The 26,086-nt window shown below is 46.1% G+C and overlaps 1 protein-coding gene across 7 annotated transcripts in view; it reads left to right on the top strand.

The window, feature by feature from the left end:
* The window catches only part of COMT (catechol-O-methyltransferase), a 46,187-nt gene that overhangs the window by 5,708 nt on the left and 14,393 nt on the right, over positions 1-26,086 (top strand). For 2 of the 7 annotated variants that reach the window (XM_028709423.2, XM_028709421.2), the window contains exon 1: positions 9,452-9,798. The exons of 4 other annotated variants lie outside the window; for them this stretch is intronic. The gene's annotated coding sequence lies outside the window, so the exon portion shown is untranslated. Of the gene's footprint in view, positions 1-4,888; positions 5,040-9,451; positions 9,799-26,086 lie in introns of those variants that run through there. One more of the 7 variants, XM_028709419.2, reaches the window with a different exon arrangement.

Genomic DNA, 26,086 nt, shown 5'->3' on the forward strand with positions numbered 1-26,086 from the left:
GAGCAATCCAGGCACTTGGTTTGGGGCTCTCTTCTCTACCCTAGCAGAGGTCCAACTGGTAAAGCACTGCTTGGCAAAGGCAGGCATTCAACAGGTGGAGCATTCCAGGCACTTCATTTGGAGCCCTCTTCCCTACTCTGGCAGAGGTCCAACTGGTAAAGCACAGCTTGGCAATAGCAGGCGTTCATTAGGTGGAGCATTCCAGGCACTTGGGTGGGACCCCTCTTTTCTACCCTGGCAGAGGTCCAACAGGTAAAGCATAGCTTGGCAAGGAAGGCATTCAACAGGTGCAGCATTCCTTTGCGCAGATAGTAGGTTGGGAATGGCTGGAAGGTGGTTGTTTTTGTTTATGCTGCATTGTTTGTGTGATTCTGCTTACTAAGACGGACTTGTTGCTGTTTAGTCAGAGCACATCACAAGAGGAACAGGAAGGAAATGATGTCTGTGCAACCAAAGACACGCATAGGCAAACTCGGCCCTCCAGATGTTTTGAGACTACAATTCCCATCATCCCAGACTACTGGTCCTGCTAGCTAGGGATGATGGGAGTTGTAGTCCCAAAACATCTGGAGGGCCGAGTTTGCCTATGCCTGTCCAAAGATGTTGATGAACTGTAGCTCTGTGACTTTGTCAGATCCCCCATGCCTCCTTCCCAGAGCCCAGTGCCTCCTTACCCAGCTTTAGGAAGGCAGCGTGAGGGCTGCGGGGACGTCAAAGGTTGCCGAGGGCCACCAAAAAGCCTTTGAGGGCCACATACAGCCCTCAGGCCATGTGTTGGGCCGCCCTGAATTCTAGACAAAGGTCCCAGGTTCCCCCATCCTGATATATGAACTGACAGACAACCCAACCTGAGGGCAGCCAGCCCTGTATAGAATAGTGCATTTGAAAACATGCTCTACCAAAATGGAACCTCAAATCAAATCCTTGCAGGCTGCCTGGGTTACTCCCAGCATTCCCTATCGCTGCAACTTGACACAAAAACCCTGCACAAACACTATGCAATACAAAAAAAGGCAAAAGGACCCCTGACCATTAGGTCCAGTCGTGGCCGACTCTGGGGTTGCAGTGTTCATATTGTTTTATTGGCTGAGGGAGCCGGCGTACAGCTTCCAGGTCATGTGGCCAGCATGACTAAGCCGCTTCTGGTGAACCAGAGCAGCGCACGGAAACGCCCTTTACCTTCCTGCCAGAGCAGTACCTATTTATCTACTTGCACTTTGACGTGCTTTCGAACTGCTAGGTTGGCAGGAGCAGGGACCGAGCAACGGGAGCTCACCCCGTCACGGGGATTCGAACCGCTGACCTTCTGGTCGGCAAGCCCTAGGCTCTGTGGTTTAGATCACAGTGCCACCCGCGTCCTTATACGCAATAGAAAGAAATATCATTATCCCTACCCCATCCTCTGCCATCGCTCTCTCTCCCGGTGCCGGATTTTCGTATAAGCTAAACAAGCTATAGCTTAGGGCCCCACTCTCTTGGGGGCCCCCCAAAAAATTAAAGGAAAAAAAACCTGGATGTACATTTCCAAAATATAAGATAAAAAACAAATAGAATAAAACCTACACACAGCAACAGTGTTTTGTGTTGTGTAGGCTCCTGTGATGTATGTAATGGGCCCCGCCTGCTAGCCTGCTCCGTAAAATATCACTGGTTTGCTCATTTCTATATATAGGGTGCCTAGGGTGAGTCTTTGTAAACTGTGTTTCTAAAGGAACTTTTGTTATTGCCAAATGCCAGTGTGATTGCATTATTAAGCTTGTTATGAATAAAAAATCATTTTAATTTACAGCTTAATAATTATTTCACTATTAATATATTTCTTCTTAATTGTATTTCACTATTAATATAATTGTATTTCAGTTCAACAATTACTTTGATAAAATACATATTTTGTTATGTGCAAATGGCTTTAGATGCCTATTAGGTCCATAAATTACCATAGCATACCGTATATTCAACGCAAAAAAACCAGGCACAATTTGTTGTTGACAAAGGACAGCTGGACAAATAAAGGGCCCCATTACCTTCAGTAGCTTAGGGCCTCATCAGACCTAAATCCTGCCCTGCTCTCTCCCCTCGCTTTCCCCCCAATATCAATAACAATAAAGTCCCACACCGAATGTAAACGAACTGTGAAAAAGACTTGATTAATTGAAAGTGGAGACGCTGTATGTACTTTTCCTTGTTTATTTGTTTGCTTTGTAACGCAGAAAATCTTTAATAAAAATTAATTTCAAAACAGCGCGAGTCTTTTCATATGAAATTGTATTTGCCACGCAAGTAATCACCTTGAAGACAGTTATCTTGGAGGTAATTACTCGCCTGGTACTGATACGGCAAGTGCAATTTCGTATGAAAGAACTTCACCTCCACAGAGAGCGGAATAAATTCCTTCCATCCATTCATGTCCAAGAGCAGTTCTTTGTTGGCCCAACTTCCTGTGCATCAAGGTGACGTTAAAGACATTAGAAGCTTTGTGGGCACAGACGGGATTTAATTTCACCTCTGGCTCCTCTTTTCAATGCCAATACCTGGCCGTATAAACATATAAAAGGTTGATTATAAAGGAAGGGAAATGTTGGTGTAACTTGATCCAAAAACCTTAGTCTCTTCCAGCATTGGTCTTTGCATGTTGAAAGCCCAGCGGCTTTGCTTAGTCATGGATTCAACACATTGCTATCTATCAAAACATTTGTTGAAGCAATGTGTCAGCATAGACGCCGTGTTGTGAAATGTACACTGTGCACGTCTAAAAAACAGAGAGGGGTGGATCGTTTTGCCCCTTTGATGGAATTGTTGTTCCACTCCTTTGCAGAGTTATGCAGACTTACCAGTTCATAGAATTGTTGTATTGCTGTTCCTTTAATCTCTGTACCACTTCATATTTTTAAGGGGGGAAACAATCTCAAAGCGGTTTACAGCCTGCATTAAAACAGCAAACAATACAATCCAGAACAGAACATTGCTGAAGAAAGTCAGATATAAAGTATCCATTTAAAGCAAGGTAATTAACAGGAAAAGGGACGCGGGTGGTTAAACCACAGAGCCTAGGGCTTGCCGATCAGAGGGTCGGCAGTTCGAATCCCCGCGACGGGGTGAGCTCCCGTTGCTCGGTCCCTGCTCCTGCCCACCTAGCAGTTCGAAAGCACGTCAAAGTGCAAGTAGATAAATAGGTACCGCTCTGGCAGGAAGGTAAATGGCGTTTCTGTGCGCTGCTCTGGTTCTCCAGAAGCGGCTTAGTCATGCTGGCCACATGACCCGGAAGCTGTACGCTGACTCCCTCGGCCAATAAAGCGAGATGAGTGCCGGAACCCCAGAGTCGGTCACGACTGGACCTAATGGTCAGGGGTCCCTTTACCTTTAATTAACAGGAAACTAAAATATTATATTAAATGTTTCAAAATGAAACATTACAAAGGAGGTCAAGTGCAGAATGCACATTTAACACAGCAAAGTTTAAAAAATATATATCTTAAAACAGCTCAAAAGGAAACAGGATCAAACCAGAGGATGGCGGCAGGGTTGCGTCCTCAAATCAGGAGAGTCACGAATAAGGGGCTGATGGCTTTCTCACAAAGGCCTCTACCACTCACATTGTTGTCATAATGGCACTTTCAACCACTGGTCCATGGGGCTGTTGTTTCGTGGCCATCAGCCGCTTCTGCCATTGTTGCAAGTGGGGCAGAAGTGAAATTGTTAATGCAGATGTTGTTACAGGATCAGTTCCAGCACTAATTTAATTCTGGGTGTTTGGATGCATCCTATTACCGTATTTTTCACTCTATAAGACACACTTTTTTCCTCCTAAAAAGTAAGGGGAAATTTCTGTGCGTCTTAGGGAGCAAATGCGTGGTCCCTGGAACCAAATTGCCCAGGGGCAAAAAGTAGATTGTGCTTTTTAAAAAAAAGAAAGAAAGAGGGAAGGGGGTGTTGAAACAAAGCCGCTGAGCAGCTGAGCAGCAAGTAATCGGGAGGGAGATAAGGGGCTCTGGCGATAAAGTAGGCTGCCGGGTGGGGGGGAGGTAAAGACAATGAACTTGCAAGGAGAGGAGACAGGAATACTAAAACAAGCAAAGAGGAGAGAAATTAGAAGAAAAGGAGGAGCAAAAAACTGCTCCAGCATTGGCGCAAAAACGTGGATACAAAGCACGGATCCACATGGATCCTCAGGATTTTTGCATTGGGTCATCCCAAATTCACCATCAGATGACATAGCATGTCCATGGCTATAGACTGCACCAAAAAATCACGCATCCATTGTTTCATGGGGCGGCAATGGCGCAAAAACGTGGTTACTCACTGTCAAATCACATATCATGTCTGTGGCCACAGCATGAACCACAAAAATCATACATCCACTGTTTCGTTCAGAATATTTTTTTTCTTGTTTTCCTCCTCTAAAAACTAGGTGCGCCTTATGGTCAGGTGTGTCTTATGGAGCGAAAAATACAGTAATCCGGGAATTTGTCCTAAGCCCTTGATCCTACAGATCTGGTGCTGATGGGGATGGCTCCTGTTTACTAAGACATGTTTGCTGTTTGCAGATTTAGCACATCAGCATTTCGGCTTCCCTAGAGATGGTGCAATAATTACATGTTGAGCAGATGTGAACCTGCACAAATGATCCCCAGGAGGCCCAGGCTGAAAAAGGTTGCTGACCCCTGGTTTAGTCAATACAAATGTGCATTGTTGTTGTTTTTAAATGCAATGGATTAATTGATTAAAAGTTGCCATGATAATAAATAATAATAATAATTGTAACAATGCCCTCTCACAGCTAGCCCTACCAAAGTTTGTTGACGGCGGCTTGCATTTTTGCAGGCTCTGTGCTGCCCTCCAGCTGCATCTATGCTTGCCACATCAGCCCTGACCTTTGGAACAGCACACAGTGGGAAAGCAATAGCGCCCACTCAGCATTCCAGGCAGCATTAATTGCGCCACAGGAATTTCTGGAGTTGGTCTCAACAGACTCGCAGCACAGTCTGCACCATGTTTACACAGACGTGAGTTGTCTTGAACTCAGTGGAGTTTGCTATCTGGTAAGTCAGGTTACGGTCTGAGAACGAGAAGCTGGACACCTGCGTGTGGAAATACCGAGAGGTGGGCGGGGGGGGGGGGGAGGTCCTTGCACTTTGTGCTGCAAGCACAGAATGTGATCCTGAGCATGGGATCCAGCTTTTCGGAAACCTCTCCTTTGAAGAACAAAAACTAGGCAAGTTTCCAGCCCATTTAAGATGCTTGGGAAATTGCGAGGGCAGCGTTTGCCTGGCTTCTTGAGCCTGGCTTCTTGAGTTTTTATTTTTTAAAAAACGACGACAACAAGGCAAGCTGCTAGCCCTTACAATTATGCTTGGAAAATGTGGGCTGTGCTCAACAGGTTGCTGAGTATGGATACTTTTGCTACCCTGCAGAAAAAGTCTATTGCCCTAGCTCTTGTTTAGCAGGAGACTCAACAAATCATGTTAAATAATACACGTTAAACCTCTCAGGTTAAAATGCTAAGCTTGATCATGCACGATCATAGCTGTTATTTCCACTTCAGGAAGTTGGGGTGGAAAAATTAGATGTGACATTAACATGTGGAAGCAATTAATGTGTGCAGCTATGGGAGATCCTGAGCAGAATCAGGCCTCGGTCCAGTATATCTGAAGGAGCGTCTCCACCCCCATCATTCTGCCCGGACGCTGAGGTCCAGCGCCGAGGGCCTTCTGGCGGTTCCCTCATTGCGAGAAGCAAAGCTACAGGGAACCAGGCAGAGGGCCTTCTCGGTAGTGGCGCCCTCCCTGTGGAACGCCCTCCCATCAGATGTCAAAGCGATAAACAACTACCTGACATTCAGAAGACATCTTAAGGCAGCCCTGTTCAGGGAAGTTTTTAATGTGTGATATTTTAGTGTATTTTTGGTCTCTGTGGAAGCTGCCCGGAGTGGCTGGGGAAACCCAGGCAGATGGGCGGGGTACAAATAATAAATTATTATTATTATTATCATTATCATCATCATCATCATCATCATCATGAAATGACGCCGGTTGCCAGGGTCTTGCTATCTCAGTTGTCCTACCCTAGGCCACCCCACTGTACCATATAAACATACAGTGGTGCCTCGCAAGACGAAAAGAATCCGTTCCGCGATTCTCTTCGTCTAGCAGTTTTTTCGTCTTGCGAAGCAACCCTATTAGTGGCTTAGCGGATTAGCGCTATTAGCGGTTTAGCGGCTTAGCTGCTATTAAAGGCTTAGCGGCTTAGCTGCTAAAAGGCTATTAGCGGCTTAGCGGCTTAGAAAAAGGGGGGGGGGAAGCGGGGAAAAAATCGCAAGACTTGCAAGACGTTTTCGTCTTGCGAAGCAAGCCCATAGGGAAATTCGTCTTGCGAAGCAACTCAAAAACGGAAAACCCTTTCGTCTAGCGGGTTTTCCATCTTGCGAGGCATTCATCTTGCGGGGCACCACTGTATTAAGCTGCCTTATGGATAAGTCAAAATATTGGTCCTTTTAGCCCAGTATTTAGCCATGAAGCTCAGTGGGTGCTTTTTCAGTACCTGTTAACCCAGCCTACCTCACAGGGTTGTTGTATAGATAAAAATGCTCAGGAACCAAGCGTGCTGCCTTTGAGCATCTTATTGTTGTCGTTTGGCATCCGTCTGTCTCGGGGACAATGGAGGAGTGCAGCTTTGGGGGTGAAGTCAAACTGTCGGACAGTTGCAGCGCCTGCTGTGGCTGTAGAGAAAAAATGCAGGCGAGACATGTTTTGTTGCAGCTGGGGCAGATGAAAGCATCCGGTTGTGCTGCGGCAGATGCACCATGGCATTTCTCCTCTCTGCGCTCCTCCGAGCAGTCATTCCTCCTCTGGTCACTGCTGTGGATACATGACTTGACTTTCTGTCTCCAGCCACTGCGGTCGTCTGCAGGGGATTCCCTTACAGCGGGGTTGATGTTTAGTTGTGGGTGAACATATCAGACGACACAGTGATTCTTCAAACAGCTCTTGTTTATTCACAGGCCAGAACAGAACTGAGCTGAAGAGTTCAGCCAGCCTGCTTATATATAGCTCCACTAGAACGCAACAGTAACCATTTTCTGTAACTATCCAATCACTGAACGTCACTTTCAATCCCTTATTTGCATATGTGGACCTGAGTGAAAACTATCTACAGTATCCCCCTGCTGGCCCAGGGTGAGAACTTCAGTACATAACAGTTGACATTGCCAGCCTTTGGGTCATATACCGTATTTTTCGCCTTATAGGATGCACTTTCCCCCCTCCAAAAATGAAGGGGAAATGTGTGTGCGTCCTATGGGGCGAATGCAGGCTTCAGGAAGCTATCCCCCCAGCCCGGCAAGCTCCTGGAGCTTCCCCGTTCTGGGGGCTGGGGTTGGGGGAAGCTCCGGCTTCCCCCGCCCCCAGCCCCGCAAGCTCCGAGAGCGATGGCGAAGTTGCGCAACCTCGCCTTCGCTCCCGGACCCCCAGCCCTGAGGCTAAAAATGAAGCCAGGACAGCGAGCGGGGCTGGGGGGGGGAACAATTCCCCCCCTTTATTCCCCCCCCAAAAAAGTGCGTCCTATAGGGCGAAAAATACGGTACATCTTTGTAACACAGAGTTGGTCTGCCAATGGGCCTGGTGCCTGAAGCCAGTTCCCTGTCTTTGGGGATCCTGCCATTTTGCATCTGTGACAAAGCCAGGGTAGCCGTTGCTGGCTCAGGAGTGCAAACATGCTGGGAATGTGGACTTGGAAGAGCACATCATTCTTTGAAACCCTGTCCTGGCATGTGATGCTCTGACAATAAAACAATGAACAGGGTGGTGGTACAGTGGAACCTCGGTTTTCGAGCATCTCGGAAGCCGAACGGCCTCCGCTGCATGTTTTTCTTTTTTTGCCGACTGCCCATTGCTTCTCGGTTTTTGAATGTTTTGGAAGTCAAACGGTCTTCCAGGATGGATTACGTTTGAAAACCAAGGTTCCACTGTACAATGACTACTGCAATTGACGCAAGATAATATCACCAAGACAACTATCTGTAAACAAACAATAAATGTCCATAAGTATGGCAAAAGTAGTTTCTTTCCCAAATACAGTGGTACCTCGGGTTACAGACGCTTCAGGTTACAGACTCTGCTAACCCAGAAATATTACCTTGAGTTAAGAACTTTGCTTCAGGATGAGAACAGAAATTGTGCTCTGGCGGCATGGCAGCAGCGGGAGGCCCCATTAGCTAAAGTGGTACCTCAGGTTAAGAACAGTTTCAGGTTAAGAACGGACCTCCAGAACGAATTAAGTTCTTAACCCAAGGTACCACTGTAGTTTTTTATCTTAAACAATTGCAAACACAGTAAATAAATAGTTCACTTGTAATTTATCAGTGGTTCAGTGTTCATTTATTCTCTTTCCAAAATAGATTTTATCTTGAAGAATTGCAAACTCAGTAAAGAGTCCTCTTGTGGTATACCAGTGGTTCAGTGCTTGGACGTCGTTCCAGTAATCAGACGTTTTGTTACTAAAGAGCTTAGTCATCAAACTCTGTAGTAAATAATACACAAGAGAAGACAGTATGTAAATGACTGAAAGCAGGGGCATATCTGTCCCCATCTGCATGTTTCCATCGGGAGGAGCGCAGAAAGAGGACGATGTCCTTCAGTTTGTTAAGCCTCTGAGGAGCTGATGGGAATTGTAGTCCAAAAGATCAGGAGGGCACCAGGTTGGGAAAGGCCGGTCTGCATTAATTATTATTATAATATATTTATTTATACCCTGTTTCCCCCCCTCTTGGGACTCTAGGCAGCTTACAGACAAAAATAAGAACCCCTAAAAACAGTCACTAAAAACAGTCAAGCATGGATAAGATTAAAACTATATACTTCTATAAAATCTATTAAAACCATACCAATAATTTCAGTAAAAACAGCACGGCCCCACGCCATGCAGAAGAAATTGTATAAATGAGTTTTGCTTGCATAATTTATTCAAGTTGCAGAATCCAGCTGCTCTTAGTGCAGAATTTGACTTTAAGAATCGATGCAGAATGGGGATGGTTCTAGCCAAAGTACAGGGAAACAAAAGATGTGAAAGTAAACGGGTGAAATCTACAGGCTCAATGTAGCAAAGGATCAAGCGTGTGCCTTCATGTCCTCCTTGCACCTAATTCTTTTGTGACCTCAGTCACACAGCAGTCCCTCTTCCCCCTTTCGAAGCATCTTTTCCTGTTGCTGGCAGAACGAAACACACAGGTGGAAAATAAAAACACAGCAATGCTGAGAAAACGAAGCACATGCCCCAAAGTGTGAATGGGTGCCAAGTTGCCAAGGTTTCAGGCAGAGGCTTTCTCCAGCTCCCAGCTCCTTTAGTGGGACCTTTTGCCTGCAAAGCACTTGCCTGAAAATCTCTCCAACCGGCAAGCCAGATGGTATTTCCTGGGCAAGAGCACTTTATTTCAGAGGAGTTCAGCTCAGGGGTGAATTGGCTCCTTACCTGGGCTCTTGGCCATGTCAGCTATGTGTCAGTAACCAAGTAACAGGGGGCGTGTCGCAAGAAAATGCGCGCATCCCGAGGTGCTTTCTGAGGTCAGCATTAAGAAACAGCTCCTGCAAGCTGAGTGAGGTTTGGGAGCAGCAGGGAAGGAGGACGAGAAGGGAGGACGCTGCCCCTTTTAGAAGAAGCTCTTGCTCTCGGAATCCCTAAGCCCTTGTCGTAATGTGATCAATTGTGACCAAAGAGAATACTGCAGCCTCCAAGATATCTGTAAGATCCACATCCCTCCAACCCAGAGAAAGATCACTGCAAACTGCTCCCATCCTTGTCGGAAAGGTACCCGTTTATATTTTTCCTGTTTTTCTGCAGACGTCTATCTTTGTTGCGTTTTAATGCCATGATTTAAGGAGCCAGGTCAGGAGGAGAAATTTGAGGGGGAGCCTTCCTTGTCTCTCTTAATTCCACTTTGCTTCTCGCTTGCACAAGCTTTCGTGAAGCTAATCTGTGCGGGGGAAAGAACGTTTTATTTTTATTGCATCCAGTGTGGAACAGTGGCACTTCAAAGGGGTGAAACAAGATAGCTTTGTGGTGTTGCTGTTGTTTTAACTGAAAGCGTAACGGCTGGATAACTACCTGCAGTGGAACCTATAGTATGTGTACAGAAAGGATTTTGTTCAAGAAATGTCAGAACAGCAGAAGTGGGGGTTGGCTGATACTTTAAATAGAGTCGGCTGCCAAGTTATGTTAACTCCTGTGTTTCACCTTAAAGAGCTTCTGTTATAATCTTTCTCCCTCCCCCTTTTTTCTGAAATGGAAAAGCAGGCAATCATTTCCTGTTGCCACTTGTATGCCCAACAGGGGAACCTGATTTTGAAGAAAGTGGTTGTTTGTTTCCTTGCTTGTGAGAACAACTTATCTATCCCCCACCCCAACCCCTGAAATCATTTTTAAAAGCTGATTTCTTCATTTCCATTCTGTCTCTGTACTTGCTTTCTGGGAAGTAGCAATGACTATACTACCAAAATTTATTTCCCTGCCCAAATGCTTATGGGTTTGTTTTTGGAAAACAGATAGCTTGATTTGCGCTGTAAACCTTCCAGATCCTGCTTAGCGTTGGTGTTGAATCGTTGAGGTGCAGAAAGGCTGCTTTTGTCCAGTGCGTTTTATTTTATTGCCGTCTTATCGGGTGTTCCTTTTGCAAGTTTCTAAATGCCAGTCCGACACGAGCAGTTGATGCTGTCCGTTATACCACTCCGTTGCCTGAATGTCAGAACACCGCTGGCGTCTCTGGGGCCTGTAAGATTTTTGTCGGTCCAGCTGCCGTCTGGCCTCAGACAACCTTCTGCTGAGAGCCGAGCTGCTAAACAAGAGCAGCAAGAAAATATTTACCTTTAGACCTCCCCACCACCACCCCGCCACTGCAAAAAAGCAACACAGCAAATGTCTGTAAAATTCAGGGCAGCAAGCCGCATTTCTTATGCAAGCGACAGATTTTGAGTGGTTGCTTAGCACCAACCTTGCTGACTCTTGTCCATACGTGGAATTGTAAGATTGCTGGGTTCTGCTGTTTCGGAAACAATTTCTAAAGACATTGCTTTTCGAGGACATTTAATTTATCAATGAGTTCAGAAACGGGGGGCGCTGTAGCCAACTAAACTCTACTTGGCACAGACCCATTGAAATCAATGGACATGACTAACTTAGGTCCCCTAATTTCAGCGGATCTACTCTTGAGTGGCACTTAGCTAGAGATAACGCCAATTTGCCTAGAATTCCGAAGCAAATCTCCACTCCCACCCTCAGATTCTGAAGAAGCTAAAAAAAACGAAAGGGAGTTTGCAAATGAAGTGGTGTTTACTGCAATTTGCATATCTGGTTCTGAGATCCAGGCTGAGCGGCAGTTAAATCTCATTGAAGACTAGGGGATAAGTCAGGTGGGTCTTTAAGCCCCATTGATTTCAATGGGAGTTAAGTGCAACCAGCTCAGGATATGATAATCTCCTGGTTACCTTGGCAGACACCCCTTAGTGGAATTTAATTTTTAAGTCAACGCGCCTAAGATTGTGCTGATGGTCTGGATCCAACCCTCTGGCTGCCTCTTTCACGACTGTTTCATTTTGAACTTCTTTGGCAAAAGGGATGCGATTATGAAGAGACAGGGTGCTTTGAGCACTCAGGTTACTTGAATCACCCTACTCAGCCCCCAACATTGCATTTGTTCTCGGCCCTTGAAATGCAATTTTGATGTTTAGGGCCATTTGCTTTAGCTTAAATATATTATTTATAACTATTATTAATATTTGGTAGTTGCTTTATTTTTTTGGCAAGATGAACTCAAAGCAGCATTAAAAGTGAGTAAAAGCAAGAGAGTTTTTAAAAGCCTAACATGCTAATATGTACCAAAAATCCGATCCACTATTTTAAAAAGCAGGAAATTATGGTCCAGAAGCCTGGTGTCTAAAAACAGATAGTGATGGTACTAGGCATGCCTCATAGGGGAGAGCATTCTGCAAATGGGGAGCCACCACCGAGAAGGTCCGTTCTTGTGTTAGCAAGGCCCTGTGAATACATTTGCATTGACTAAACCAGGGGGCGGCAACCTTTTTCAACTGTGGGCCAGTCCACCATCCCTCAGACCTTGTGGGGGGCTGGACTATATTCTGAAAAAAAATATGAATGAATTCCTATGCCCTACAAATAATCCAGAGATGCATTTAAAATAAAAGCACACATTCTACTCATGTTAAAAGACGCTGATTCCTGGACCATCCGCAGGCCAGATTGAGAAGGCGATTGGGCTGCATCCGGCCCCCGGGTCTTAGGTTGCCTACCCCTGATCTAAGATATTCCTATAAACCCTAATGCAGGAGACCTACTCTGGTACGTAGGGTGGCCCTCTGGCCTGCCCTTCGTGGTCAGTGACGGCTATCTACCCATGCAGCACAATTGCTGGCAGGAGACCCTGTCATCATTCAACAGCTCAGCTCAGAGATCTGCTCTGGTTGCTTACTTACTTACTTACTTACTTACTTACTTACTTATTAAATTTATATACCGCCCTTTAACCGAGGACCACAGGGCGGTTTTCAGCCTTGTAAACAGCCTTGTTGCCAGCCCAAAGTTCAAGGTGCTACTATTGGTGCATAAAGCCCTCAACAGCCTGAGACCGGTTTGCTTGCAGGATCACCTTGCCCCATATGTTCTCACTCAACCACTTCAATCTAGGCACTGTTACCTTCTCATGCCGTACTTGTGAGAAATCAATCTTTGGAACTCCCTGCCGGTTGACACTTTGTTGTACTGTCTGAAAAAAGTTTGGTTTGGGCAAGCCTATCCATGAATAGGTTTCACTGCTGGTTTCACATTGACTATGATGAAGACTCCCTGGAGAAGACACTGATGCTGGGAAAGATGGAGGGCACAAGGAGAAGGGGGCGACAGAGAACGAGATGGTTGGATAGTGTTTTCGAGGCTACCAGCATGAGTTTGACCAAACTGCGGGAGGCAGTGGAAGACAGGAGTGCCTGGCGTGCTCTGGTCCATGGGGTCACGAAGAGTCGGACACGACTAAACGACTAAACAACAACAACAACAATCCATGTTTACATATACTGTTTTTTTATTGTTAATTTTAATTATCTTTAAATGTTTTTATTTATGATTTTAATATTTCTTGCGTACCACACAGAGGTTGCATTACAACCAAGCGGTATATAAACTTTGTTAAATAAACAAATCCTTAGAAACCTCTCGTGAGGAAGAGCTTGCCACCTTCCAAAGCAGTCTTGTTCTGCTGTTACACCACCAGGAACTTCTTCCTAATATTTATTCAAAATTTTATCGTTTGAGCCCATTTATTCAGGGCTTATCTTCTGGAACGAAAAAACACATTTGCTCCATCATCTACGTGACTCACAGGTTTTTAGGTTTTTGAAGATAGCTGTCACATCGCCTCCCAACAAAACAATCTCAACATATTCAATCTTTCTTTGTGAGATGTGGTCTTCACTTTCTGAAACATGCTGTGTGGCCAATTTTAGACATCTTCTGAGAAGGGAATATTAACTTCTAAATAAGTGGGATTTTTAAAAGCCAAATATGAAATCGGAACACTAGGTTTTTGCTTTTTTAATGTACTCATTTCTGTTTTCATTGTAATGAAGTTTTAAATTATAAAATTTGGTAAATGGGCAAAGAAAACAATTTATGCCGCAATCCTATTCCCACGTATACCTGGGAAACGGTCTAATGAACTTCTGAGTTGGCATGAATAGGTTGCACTGCTGGTTTCACATTGACTATGATGAAGTTCTCCATATGGGGGGGGGGGGAATTGGTATTTAAAATTCAGGATATTGAAGAGAAAACTTATTCCTCATAGTTGCTGAAATTTGGAGCAAAGTCGGTCTTCTTAGTCAGCAGAGAAAAAAATATTAATTTTGTTTTATGACCAAATAAACCTTTTATATAAGGTAAGAATATTCCTTAACATTCCCTAACAACCCATCTCATGTTTTAATGGGAATTGCCACAGCAACATAATATTAACAGTGGAATTGCTCGTGTGACACATGCTGGGCACGTGTTGTAGGTAGAATTAAAATATCCACTAGACAAACAACTCCAGCTGCTTCAGATCCTTTAGCCAGGAAAATGAGAGTGTAAGGGATTTTACGCATACCTGAGCACCACCCTCTCCTCCACAGCTTTTCTGTGAATATATGTCTGGCGACCATATCTTCGGAAAAATCAGTTTCGCCATCCACAAAAGCATGAGGGTTCTGTTGTTAAGAGTGTCGGACTTGGGAGAACTAGTCTGAACCAGCCCATGAAGCCTTTGGTTCAATTTGGGCTAATCAGTATCACTCGGCCTTGATCCAGTTCTAAAATTGAAATACACTGCATTATACATTGTAGAGCGCACTTCACATTATTGGTGCTGACCTTCAAAGCCCTAAACGGCTTTGGCTCTGTATACCTGAAGGAACATCTCTGTCCCCATCGTTCAGCCTGGACACTGAGGTCCAGCTCTGAGGGCCTTCTGGTGGTTCCCTCACTGCGAGAAGTGAGGTTACAGGGAACCAGGCAGAGGGCCTTCTTGGTAGTGGCGCCCGCCCTGTGGAACGCCCTCCCATCAGATGTCAAGGAATAAACAACTATCTGACGTTTAGAAGACATCAGAAGGCAGTCCTATGTATTGACATTTTTGTTTGTTTGATGTTTTACTGTGGTTTTATAGTTTTTTGGAAGCCACACAGAGTGGCTGGAGAACCCAGTCAGATGGGCAGGGTGTAAATAAATAACAATAAATGCTATGAGTTAATCGGTGACAAGTGGCTTGTGCAGATTCTCAGGCAAGGGGTATCTATAGCTTTATTCAGGAAACAGCCACATAGTTCAGGCTCACAGGAAGGTCTGGGAGAAACTTCAGTCTGCTTCTCGGTGTGGACAATACTGTGCTAGGTGACACAAAGATCTGACTAAGGCAGCTTCTTTTGACTAATGGAGAGAGAAGTTAGATGTGATATAGTTAGAGTTGTAATAGGACCACCCTGGCCCCTTTTTTATGGCCTTTCCATCAACAACCTTTCCCTCTGTTTCATCCTCTCCCCACCCCTTCACCCTGGTCCTTTATCTCCCACATCAAATCTATTCCATTCCTTATTTTTGTGTCATAACATTTGCTGGCCCCCAAACAAACCAACAAAAAAATGCATGAACACTTTGGTTCTCAACATCTTTTGAAACTCATCGTGATTAATCCTGCATTGATCACAAAAACAACCACCACAGATAAATGAATTTCTAGGACGAAGAACTGGGCCGGTTCTTTTGACTACAATTTCTAGACTGCTGCATTTTTCGCCGTATCATTTCTGGAGAAAGAGAGAGAGAGAGGGAGAGAGAGTTTTAATTTGTACATGTCAGTTTTACAATGGCCTTTGGCTATAGCAACTCGCTGAAAGAGCTAATTAATTTTGCTTTGCCATTTTGGAAAATAAACCCACTGTGTAATTGCAAAGTATCATTACTCTCTTGCTGGGGAGGACTCCGGTTATCAGTGGTAACACCTCTGCAATGAGATCAGGACTGCTCTCCCCCAGGCACTGTGCCATTAAAGTTTGCGTCGGCTACCATCAGCGCCACCAGGCTGCTGGAGAGCTCATTTTTGTGGAAAAGTGGACTGGATTTCCTAAGCACTCCTTCGGCCAGAGTGAGCTAATAACATCTAGACTGGATTGTAAACTCTTGTGTGTCTGAATTCCGCCGCACAAACCTCAAAACCCTGTAATAAACCTTGAGAGGCTAATCATGCTCCTGGAAGGAATTTGAAAACTAATGCTGCAATTGGATGTAGCATTGTTACCTTCTGGTCCTAGAGATAAATGATCAGTGGCTTGAAAAATACAGGGACAGGCAACAGGTAAAAGACCCCTGGACAGTTAAATCCAGTCAAAGGCAACAGTGGAGTGTGGCACTCATCTCGCTTTCAGGCTGAGGGAGCCGGCGTTTGTTCACAGACAGCTTTCTGGGCCACGTGGCCAGCAGGACTAAACTGGTTCAGGCACAACGGGACACTGAGACGGAAACACCGTTTACTTTCCCGCCGGAGCGGTACCTATTTATCTACTTGCACTGCCGTGCTTTCAAACTGCTAGGTTGGCAGAAGCTGGGACAGAGAAACGGGAGCTCACCACCGTCACACAGATTCGAACTGCCGACCTTCCAATCGGCAAGCCCAAGAGGCTCAGTGGTTTAGACCACAGTGCCACCCACTCCACAGGGACGGGCAATGCTATATTGACACCTGAGGCAGAAAATCTCAAGAGTATCCCCACTACATACAGCCTGGGGTAGCCGACATGTTGCCTTCCAGATTATCCCTGGAGAGCTCAGTTGTTTAGAGCATGGTGCTGATAAGTTTGCAGGTTCAATCCCCGTATGGGACAGCTGCATATTCCTGGATTGCGGGGGCTTGGACTAGATGACCCTCCATCTTTACAATTCTATGATTCTATGTTGATGATAGGGACGCGGGTGGCGCTGTGGGTAAAAGCCTCAGCTCCTAGGGCTTGCCGATCGAAAGGTCGGCGGTTCGAATCCCCGCGGCGGGGTGCACTCCCGTTGCTCGGTCCCAGCGCCTGCCAACCTAGCAGTTCGAAAGCACCCCCGGATGCAAGTAGATAAATAGGGACCGCTTACTAGCGGGAAGGTAAATGGCGTTTCCGTGTGCGGCTCTGGCTCGCCAGAGCAGCGATGTCATGCTGGCCACGTGACCCGGAAGTGTCTGCGGACAGCGCTGGCTCCCGGCCTATTGAGTGAGATGAGCGCACAACCCTAGAGTCTGTCAAGACTGGCCCGTACGGGCAGGGGTACCTTTACCTTTATGTTGATGATGATGGTGATGATTAAAATTTGTACACTGCCCGATACCCACAGGTCTCAGGGCTGTTCAGAAGATAAAATCACACTATGAAAACATAAAGTACATAATCAAAATAGAACAAGAACAACCCAATAACCCACCTCCCCAACACATTATAGAAGGGCAGATGTTGAACTCAGCTCCAGCCAACATGGAGGGAACATGGAGGGCATTTTGTTCTCTATCCCTTGTCTATGCCAACTTGCAGAGGCTCTTTGAGGTTTCATTTTTTATACAGTGGTACCTCGGGTTACATACGCTTCAGATTACAGACTCCGCTAACCCAGAAATAGTGCTTCAGGTTAAGAACTTTGCTTCAGGATGAGAACAGAAATCGTGCTCCGGCGGCGCAGCAGCAGCAGGAGGCCCCATTAGCTAAAGTGGTGCTTCAGGTTAAGAACAGTTTCAGGTTAAGAACAGACCTCCGGAACGAATTAAGTACTTAACCCGAGATACCACTGTATATATATACATTTTTATTAGTTTTTTAACATATCATTTTCAACAGTAATTAAACATACTTTTACATCTTATTCAATTTTTTTGACTTCCATCAGTCCTGTCTGAAAATTTTCCAATCTAATCTCTCAGTATGCATTTCTTATTTTCCCTGTTACATTTCAAACTCATAACCAATATCTTTTTCTACTTTGTAACACTTAATATATTTCTCCTTACAAAACTTCTTGTAGTCCTACTAGTGTAATTTGTTGATTACAATTGCTCTTCAAATAATTCATATACTTCTTCCAATCTTCTGTAAATCTCTGGTCTCGCAGGTTTCGAATCCTTCCTGTCATTTTGTCCAATTCTGTATAGTCCATTAATTTCGTCTGCCATTCTTCTTTCGTCAGAATTTCTTCTTGCTTCCATTTCTGGGCAAACAATACTCTTGCCGCTGTTGTTGCATATAAGAACAGTTTGACATCTTGCCTATTAATGTCTTGGCCTATAATACCGGCTCTTTGAGGTTTCAAACGGAAGCCTTTCCCAGCCCGAGCTGAAGGTTCATGGACCGAACCTGTATGTGAAAGTCTGTGCACCAAGCTACAACTCTTCCACAAGCCATAGGCCCGTTGAGAAACGCCCCATTTTAATGGGGGTGGGTGCAATAGAGAAATGCCCTCTATTGGGGACCCATTGAGTCCAGCATCCTGTTTGACCACTGGCAGATCAGATGGCTCCAGGAAGCCGCAAGCAGAACTTGGTTGGCAATAGTGCTGCCTTGCTGTTTGCCCCTTAGTAACCGGGCCGTCCTGTCCTGAGGACGTAGTTTTCCTGCCTTCTTCAGTCTCTGAGGATGGACCCGTCGTGGGATCCTCATCCACTCCGTAGTGTGGATGTCGGTGCCAACAGAATTGATCAAGGACTCTTTAGGCCAGCAAGGGTTGTAAACAAAATCTGCCCTTTCCCCTTATGGGGTATCCAAGAGTCCTTACGTAGGTTCCCTATTGGTAGGAGAAAATAACAGAGGCCAACCAGAGAATATTGAGAAGCAAAGCAGCTAGTAAGCTTGATCTTTATTGATCTGTTGCAACAGAGTGCTCCCTTCGCCCGTAGAAGAGGAGGAGGAACCCAGAAGAATGGCGCACAAGGCCTTATAAAGACTTTTGAAATTGCCACCCTGTAGATCAAGACCACCCCCAGAAACATCATACATACATCACAGAAGGGGTGTAACCTAAGACCACCCCTCAGGTACATCATACCTACATCACAGAAAAGGCGGTCTACAAAAGAAATTTGAATGTGGTTTTCCTGCTTGCCAAATTATCTGATTGCCTTTCCTGATAGTCTGTCACCCATTAAAATGCTGATTACTCAATTCCTGAGACAATGGGAAGGCTCCCTGACCCCCACTCCCTCCTTGCAGGGAAAACATTTGGTCAGTTTGGGAATCAAAATGGTTCCAGGTTGGTCTTCCTGTGCTGATCTACGTACGTGCTTGGTTGGTACACTTATGAGCATTATCATATATCAAGACCTCAAAATTCCTATCACACAAGCCAATTGCTCAAGGCGGCTGGGCCAGCCTGTATAAGACCCCAGATGGCCTCAGCACATGGCTGAGACAATATTGGGAACATAAGGAGGTGCCTCTTCCCCAAGTCAGACCATTGGGGCATCCAACTCACTACTGCTGCACTGACTGGCAGCAGAACTCCAGTAAAGTAGAAAGAGGGAGCAAAACACACTCTCTTCGTCCAAGCCAACTGCTTCACGGGCATAATTCCATTATTCAGGATTGCTTGCCATTTCCCCACTGAGTTGCTGTGAGACATGTTACCAGAAATGGCATGATTATGCCAGGTTTTCTGCGAGCTTCTGAAATTATCTGTGTGTTGTGAATACAGTATTTGGCAAAGTAGAACAGTTTTACTGCGCCTTCAGGAGTTTTGAGGTGCACATATTGCACATGTGTCCACGCGCGCGCACACATACCCCTTCTGTCCGGAGAACAAGGAGCAAAAAGATTGTCAGCCTCTGCACACCATGTTGGCTCCCTGCCATTCCCAGAGGCTAAACGGAGACTGTTTCTATGCAAGAGAATAAAAGAGACATTTTTTATTTAAAAAATTGTCACGCACAGAAACCAGCGGGGAATATTTTAGTCTCCCTGAACACTCTTTTAACTGACTTGAAAGTTGCCACTTCTCAACAACAATAACTTTTCAAAAGAAAACTCCAGTGTGAAGCTGCCGAGTTTGATTTTCAGACTTGAGTTCAGGCGAGCGGAAAGTAATTATCTTTTCCCAATTCATCACCAATTGTTGGTGGGTCAAATCCACTTGGGCTTAATCTTCAACCCAGATCTTATTGTCCTCTGCTGGTGTGAGGAGCTGTGTCAGCCACATGATTAACATTCTTGACATTAACTACAATTGCTGTGAAACTTGCTGAATGATTAATCAGCAAGATGCATGAATTGTCTAGGCTGTAGAATAGGAATACCCATTTCCAGTGTCCTCTTATAACCTCCACCCTGGGAAGGAGATGGCTCCACACCTTAGGAGCCACTGTGACCTTGTCCCCCCGTACCCCATGGAAGTAGCTCTGCCACGGGACTCCTGTGAATAAACCAGATAACTTGGAAGATCAAGAAAGATATGAGGAGCTTCTCCCACAGCTTGAAAACCCACTGTCTAGAGGAAGCTAATGACCGCATTAAAAGATGCTCATCCTTTACATGGCCAGATGTAGCACTTGGGGGATGAATTTTTAATCTTGACTTTGAATGTAAGAAGAGCCTGCTGGATCAAGCCAATGGCCCATCTAGACCTACATCCTGTTCTCACAGTGGCTGCCCAAATGCCTGTGCGCAAGAGCACTCTCCCCACCTGTGATTTCCAGCAACTAGTACTCAGAAACATTGCTACCTTTGACTTCAGAGGCAGAGCATAGCCATTGTATGGCCCAGAAGATAAAAGTTCTGGCAGTTGTTCCAAGCTGGGGCTGAAACAACTTGCATCTTTGGCTCAGCTGCAGGGTTGCTAACCGTGGTGCTGAATGTCATGAACTTTGCATCAACACCTCCGCGGCCTTAGTTCATAACCAGCTGCAGATCCCTTGACCTGCTGGTCTCCATCTTGCTTTGGCCATCACCTCTTGTCTCTGGTGGAAATGGCAATGGATCAGGGAAGCTTTTAATATTTGATGAATCATTGTATTTTAATATTCTGGTGGAAGCCGCCAGAGTGGCTGGGGAGGCCCAGCCAGATGGGCAGGGTATTAATTAATTAATTAATTAATTAATCAATCATCAACAACCACCACCACCACCACCACCACCTGCATAAACCCGCTGGCAGCAAAATGATCCCTCTTTTCCCGCATGTTGTGGAGCAACAGTTGCAACAGCAAAGTCCTTCCTCTGCCCCTGCTGTGTGCACCCTGGGGATAAGGAAGGAAGGTGCTGGCTTGTTCTAGTTGTCTTTCGTGGCACCAGCTGCCAGTGCTTCAACCAAAACAACAACAAACAGATTAATCTGGCAGCACAAAACAGCAAGAACGGTACACAGGGGAAAGAAAGCAGGCTGAACAGGAGCTGTATCCAGTGCTGCTCGTACTCAGCGCAGATCCACTGAAATTAATGTAGGGTCATTGAATTGGGTCTGGCCGGAGTGAAACTTTGTTGGCCACAACCCCATCTTGCTAACTCATGATGGCCGCGCTGTATTGCTGGCAAACCCCACTGGGATCAGAAGCAATCCCAGTAGACCACGTTGGAGGAGAAGGTCTGGTTTCGTGTAAGGCACACCCCTGTGCACATATGAAACATCAGGCTGGGTGCTACAGGACATTGTCACATTTGTGCATGTGGGATGCAGCCATCTGTCTGGAGCACAAGGAGGGCATATGGTTGGTAGTCATTCACAGTAGCACTTAAGGTGCACAGTGGCTATAAAACAGATCCAGTCCTCATTGAACATTCTGGGGGCTTCTTACACACACACACACACACACACACACACACACACACACTAGATCTGTGTGTGTGTGTGTTTGTGCATCCTTCTTCATACCTTGGGGTTCCTGCAAACCTACTACTGTTTCCCTCTTATATGTGGGTGCCAATGCTTGGACTACACAAGCACTCTCAATTCGAACGCTGGAAATAGAAGGAAGTGTGGCATCTTCTCTGAAAAGAAGCAAGGAAGGAAGCAAGGAGAAAAAAAGAACAAATACGCATCACAGGGTGAAAGCGTAGGAAGGGGAAAGGCCATCTTTCATTGGTAGGGCACCTGCTTGGCATGCAGAAGGTCCCAGGTTCAATCCCCATCATCTCCAGGTAGGGCCGGGAGAGTCCCTTGCCTGAAACCCTGGAGAACGGCTGCCAGTGGACTATACTGAGCTAGCTGTGTTTGAAACTTCCATTGTTATAGCTCATTTTGCAACAAGGAATTTCATTAGTGTGAACAGCTTCTGAGCTCTGGGTGCAGTACTGCGCTTAAGATTTCAGCTTCAAACTGCAGAGTGGAAGGAAAGGAGGAGCTTTTTCTGCCTCCCCGCTTCCAACTAGTCTGAAGACTGGAGAAGAGACCCTCTTAAGAATATTAGGGGGGTGGGCAGGGGAAGGACTAGACCATGCGAAAAATGAACATAGTACTTTAGCTGCAGTTCATTCATTTTCAGCTTTGTAAAAAGGTAAAGGGACCCCTGACCATTAGGACTCTGGGGTTGTGGCGCTCATCTCGCTTTATTGGCCAAGGGAGCCAGCGTACAGCTTCCGGGTCATGTAGCCAGCATGACTAAGCCGCTTCTGGCGAACCAGAGCAGCGGGGAAACACCGTTTACCTTCCTGCTGGAGCGGTACCTATTTATCTACTTGCACTTTGACATGCTTTTGAACTGCTAGGTTGGCAGGAGCAGGGACTGAGCAACGGGAGCTCTCCCCATCATGGGGATTCGAACCGCCAACCTTCTGATTGGCAAGTCCTAGGCTCTGTGGTTTAACCCACAGTGCCAACCGCATCCCTTCAGCTTTGTATTCTTGTTATTAAAAAGTGCACCTAGACACCCTGTTGTTCCACCCATAACCTAGGCTTAAGGTGCCATTTAGCTCCCATCTTTTATATCTCAGTTTCTAACGCTGTGAGCTAGACGCATCAATGGTCTGACTCCATAGCATCTGTCAGGGCCACCCAAGGTCCCAGCTCACAAGAGACCAACGCCAAGTCCAGCTTATGTACAAAAGCTTTTATTGAAGAACATTGTTAGCTCCACATCCGAGGCGCGTGACCCCACGTCTGTTAGGCTTAGACCGCTGAAGTCCCTTCTGAATCAGTCCCGCCTCTACACCAGTTTAAGAGGCTTGCGCTGGACCACCTCTTCCTCTCCTTCCTTTTCCGCAGGGTCTTCCTGCCCCCCTGGGTTCCCTCCCTCCGGGATTCCCCAGAGGCTGAATCCTCTGACGCCTGCTCCCCCCTCCTCCGTGCTTTGGGACCAGGCTCCTCCTCCGGGCTCTCCTCACTTCCGCGCGCCTCCACATTTGAACTTGGCGCGCGTACGCTGCTTCTGACCTTCCTTTTGACAGTTACACTGCTCTCGGTACTACTCTCCGCCCCTTCCGGCAGGACGTCTTGCCCCGATCTCCTTCCCCTCTCTGCTTCCTGCTCTGCTCCGTCTGACACACTGGGAACTCCACCCCCTTCACTCCGTTCCGGCGGAGAAGCCGGTCCCGATCTCCAACTCCCACTGGGGGTTCCCCTGCTGCTGCCCTGCTCCTGACTACTCCCCCCTGTGACTCCCCTTGGCCTGACCAGGGGCGCTCCCTTTTGGGAATCCTCCGATTCACTGGAGAGACTCATGGAACCCCTTGACTCATTGTCATCTTCTTCCTCGTCGCCCTGGGATCCTTCCCCCTCGCTCTCAGTCTCCTCCCTCATCTGCGCCTCTCTCCCTGAACCCCTGACAGCATCCTATGTGGAAATGGAGTTCTTCCACTTTTCAGTCCTGACTTTTCCTCTCAGAGGGGCTGGTGCTCAGGTAGAACGTCTGTCTTACACGAATAAGGTCCCAGGACTGGTCCACAGCATCTTCAGGTAGGGTTTGCAATTGCTTCTGCCTGAAACCTTGAGCGAGTTGTTGCCAGTCTGTGTCGGCAACACTGAGTTAGATGGCCGAGTGGATCTGATATGGTGTAGGCAGCTTCTTCTGTACCTGTGGCCTCCTCACCTTGTCTCAAGATAATTCTGAATTACCTTGCAACTGTATGAAGAGATCCAGATACACCTTGTGTCGTTCAAGACTGCCTTGGGGAAAAACTCTGTTGGAAATGCATTAGACTTAGAGGTTCATATTTCTTATATTTCCCCCGATCAGAATTTGAACCTGAGCCTGGTCTGCCTTCGCTTACCACTCTGCTACGGTTCCGGTTTTCTACAAACTGCTCCTGTGCACAAAAACAAAACAAAGCAATATAAAAGGGCAGTTTGAAGTTTCAGCCTTTGCAAGGCAGAGAAAATGCATTACAAAGTTTTGCGGAGGAGAAAAAGAGGCCATTTGCAAGACTTTGAAACGGATAACGCTCCTCGCGCAGCCGAGATAAGTAGATGGGTGAACAAAGACCAACTGCACTGTGAGCGGAGGGGGTCTCCATGGCAACGTAATTATTTTTCTGACTTCAATCTGCGTCCTGCATAATGATAAGAAGTTTAAAGGGAGGAGGAGGGACATCTCTCCCACTTGCTTCCCCAGCAAAACCGACTGGAGAGAGTAAGCTATCAGGGCATGTGTAGCTGCTACCATCCCTGTTTAAGCAAGATGTCAGCCCTGTGCGGTGCCAGCATTTGGGGTTAGACAGTCCCTGGTTCCAAACTAGCAAAGCCAATGATAATATCCTGCAGCAGGGAGTTTTTCTTACAAACAGGCCCCCAGGCTTCTGTGAGCTCTTTTACGATACAATAATCTTTATTATCATTTATTGTCACTGTCCGATACAGAACAACGAAACTGAAAAATCTACATAAAACTTTCAAAACAACAAGCCTGCTATCCCAGCTATCCCAACCTGGTTGCCCCCCTAAAAACTCTGATACCCCATTTTTAAGTACAATATACTCCCATAGAGACTCCTTATACCACGTTTTAAACCAAAATTGCATTTGGGTAGAAACTGTTTCAGGGTCTATACGAACAATCTCTACCTCCGGGATAATCTCACTCTGCTAGTTAAGTAAAAAACCCCAACAAGGTCTCCATTGGCCACCTTCAGGCCTTAAAATTGAACATGCTGGTGGTGTCCCCAATTTCTCTGGTCCTCTGGTTTTACCTGTACAGTGGACCTTCCGGATACAAACTTAATTCGTTCTAGGGGTCCGTTTGCACCCCGAAAATTACATAAATAGAGGCGTGCTTCTGCGCACATGTGCGGCACAATTGAGTGCTTCTGCACATGCGCGCACGGTGAAACCCAGAAGTATACACTTCCAGGTTTGCCGTGGCCGTAACCCGAAGATTCCATATCCAGAGGGATATATAAGTAGAGGTACGACTGTATGTCTCTTGGATTCATCACTGAGCATTGAATCCTGTCTGAATGTCAGGCACTTACCTCTAGGTCTTCAGCCATCAACCACTCAGTGTCAGGGGACGGAGGAGGAATGGTGGAGGACCCCCTCCCTTCTCCTACACTTCCCAGAGAAGAAACAGACAGCATAGATTTAGAAAAGTGGTTTGCAGAAGGGCATAGTTCAGAGGCGAGTAGCTGGGAAATATTGGGAGAAGAGCAGCAGGAAGAAGAAGAACCAAGGGAGAGACAGCTGACAGTGTCTTTAGAAAGTATTCCTGACCCCCCCCCCCTCCCAGGACCAGTTTGCATCCCAGGTGAGCATTGAGAGTAGTAGAACAGAAAGCTCAGAGGCAGAAAGCTCAGCTTAGCCATCGCAGGGATGATGTAGGATAGGAGAGATGACGGGGATGGGACTTATTCAGAACAGCACCATTATTTTGCGGAGATTGCATTCTTCCGTCTCTCTCTGTGAATATTGAATAAATAATCGGTAAGAACTCTTCTTATTTTATCTGCTCCTTGGCTGCCACTGTGGGAGGGATAGGATTCACTGAAGCCTGACACTCAGGTAGCAAAGGTGCAATTTTTGTCCTCCAAAGTTTTACAGCTTTGCTGCCACGTCGGCATGCAACTCAGCAATTTGTGCAGAGACCATGTCCATCACTTCTACTGCCGTTACAGTGGCATCATTTGGTGACACCTTTTCGCCGTGTTTGCGGCCTGTGTCCGATCATTCACCTGAGATCATGACTCACCTGTTAGCTTAGGTAGTGAAATTGTGATCCTTCCTCGCTGGTGCACCACGAATCATGTCGCATCTAAGCAGATGTAAAATTGTGCATTCCGATTGTGGAATGCTTTCCCTGGAGAGACTTGCTTCGCGCCATCCTTACATGTCTTTAGACGCCATGCGGAAAACATTCCTCTTTACCCAGGCTTATGGCTGTTAAATTATAATCTATGGCCTGTGAAAGTGTGTGTGTGTGGGGGGGGGAGACTGTTATTATTATGGTTATTTTACTATTAGGCTGTCAGTCAGTATGCTTTTTACTATGTCTTTATTACATTTTTATCGTTGATGTTTTGTAATGTCCTCCTAACGTTGCACACCACCCTGGGATCTTTTGTTTTTTGTTTTTATGAAATCATGTTTATTTGATTTTACAAATATAGAATTATAACAATCC

The sequence above is a fragment of the Podarcis muralis genome, chromosome 16, assembly GCF_964188315.1.
Source record: "Podarcis muralis chromosome 16, rPodMur119.hap1.1, whole genome shotgun sequence".
Lineage (NCBI taxonomy): Eukaryota > Metazoa > Chordata > Lepidosauria > Squamata > Lacertidae > Podarcis > Podarcis muralis.